This window comes from Hippopotamus amphibius, chromosome X (genome assembly GCF_030028045.1).
Source record: "Hippopotamus amphibius kiboko isolate mHipAmp2 chromosome X, mHipAmp2.hap2, whole genome shotgun sequence".
Taxonomy (NCBI): Eukaryota; Metazoa; Chordata; class Mammalia; order Artiodactyla; family Hippopotamidae; genus Hippopotamus; species Hippopotamus amphibius.
Window position 1 is genome coordinate 80,671,082 of NC_080203.1, and position 2,593 is coordinate 80,673,674.

Below are 2,593 nucleotides of genomic sequence, written 5' to 3' on the forward strand. Positions count from 1 at the left end.
GTGAAGTAAGTCAGACAGAAAAAGAGAAATATATGATATCACTTATATGTGGGATCTAAAAAAAAATCTTTACAAACATTTACAAAATAGAAACAGACTCTCAGACTTTGAAAACATACTTATGGTTAGCAAAGGGGAAATGTGGGGGGAGGGATAAATTAAGAGGTTTGGACTAACATATGCACACTGCTATATATAAAATAGATAATCAACAAAGACCTACTTTATAGTACAAAGAACTCTACTCAATATTCTGTAATAACCTATATGGGTAAAACACCTGAAGAAGAATGGATATATATATATATATATATATATATATATATATATATATAATCTCCTTCAAATATACACTTAGTTACATATATATGTAACTGAATCACTTTGCTGTATACCTGAAAGTAACACAACATTGTAAATCAACTATACTCCAATATAAAATAAAAATTAATTTATAAAATAGTAAAAAATAAAATTATATCTCATTGATTTTATTTACATTTTCTTGATTACTAGTACATTTGAGCTTCTTCTCATATGTTAGTTGGCCATGTGTATTTGTTCCTCTGTGAATTTCATTTTTCTCTATTTGTGCTTTTTCTTTTTTAATTCCTAAGTTCTCTATGCCTATTATAGATATTCATCCTTTCTCTCTGAATAACATTAAAATTAAGTCTCTGGTCTGTTGCTCATTTTCAAAATTCTGGTTTTAATCTTTATGTAGTCAAAATTATTGTCTTGAAGAATTTATGTCTCCTTGGTTTGCATTGTTTATGAAGGTTGTCCAACTCCAAGATTATAATATTCTTCTCCTTTATCTTTCCCCTACTATTTTTTTTTACTGTTTTGTTCTCATCTCATTTGTTTTCTCACCTTTAATACAACAGTATTTATTTTAGTGTTTGTTGTATTATGTAAGTGCCTAACTTTTGCCCCCAGACTAATAGATAAATGTTCAAGCATCATTATAGGATAGCCTATTCATCCTTCTTTACACTCATTTGAAATATTACCTTTATCACTGAATAAATTCTCATATGTTTATGAATTTGTTTCTGGTCTCTATTCTGCTCAATTTTTCTTCATATCTTTCATTGATTAGAGTTCTGTATAAGAAGGTAGTTTATTAAGTCTGAATGATAATCCATTGTGTGTGTAAATATATATATTTATTATATTTATGATACCAAATTTTCTTCATGCATTCATCCATCAACAGAAATGTGGATTGTTTCCATATCTTGGCTACTGTGAAAAACTTCACAACAAATATGGAATACAAATATCTCCTCTAAATACTGATTTCATTTCCTTCAAATATACACCCAGAAGTGGGACTGTTTTATCATATGATAGTTCTAAATTTAATTTTTGAGAACTCTCCATATCACTTTCCATAGTGGCTGTACCAATTTACATTCCCACCAATGGTGCACAAGGGTTCTCTTTTCTCCACATCCTTGCCAACACCTGTTATCGATTGTCTTTTTTTATAACAGCCAACCTAACAGGTGGGAGGTGATATCTCATTGTGGTTTGACTTCCATTTCCCTAATGATTAGTTATGTTGAGCACATTTTCATTTATCTGTTGGCAAATTATATGTCTGGTTTTTGATGTTGTTGTTGTTGTTGTTGTTGTTGTTTTGGGGGGATTGGTTTTTTGTTTGTTGTTTTTTTGCCCACACTGTGTGGCATGTGGAATCTTAGTTCCCTGACCAGTGACTGAACACGTGACCCTTGCATTGGGAGCATGGAATCTTAACCAGAGGACCACCAAGGAAGTCCCTGTATGTCTTATTTTTAAGAAATATCTACTCAAGTCCTCATCTGAATTTTTAAAATCAGGTTATTTATTTACTTAATTTTGCTATTGAGTTGCCATTTGAGACAACAGGATTGAATCTGAAGGACATTATGCTAAATGAAATGACAGACACAGAAAGACAAAAACTGCTGGATCTCACCTATATGATGAATGTAAGAAATTCAAAGTCATAAAAGCAGAGAGTATAATTGTAGATCCCAGGGGCTGAAGGGTTGGAGAAATGGGGAGATGCTTGTTTATTGGCTGATAATAGGCAACAATTACATGAGGCCCCATGCTTTACCATTCATGTCCTTCCAGGAATCCTTTGATAATTTTGGGAGAAAGCTCATTTTGTTTCCTACTGACTGTGTACTACAAGGAATCTTGTATTTTTAGTGTAATCCCCATGTAATCCCCAGAACAACCCAGAGCCAGTTGCGTCCACACCCAGGCCCATGCCTCTCAAACTTCATCATGACCTACATTGTCAGGTGGGATGCTGGCTCTATATCTGTCCAATTTTAGGTTTTCCAGGAATTGCTGCTGGATGATCTGGCCAGTGATAACCTGGGATAATCTTACAATATCCTATCCAGAAAGGAAGTGTGGGGATTAGAAGATTCTGGTAGGCCTCATGTCTGGCATTGTAAAGGGGGGAATGAGACTGTGACCATGGCTATTCAAATAATATAATTTTCATTTAATAATAATCTAATGGTATGGCTAAACTTTTCTGAGTACCTATTGTGCTGAGGCATTTTATTCATATTATTTTCAGTCTTCA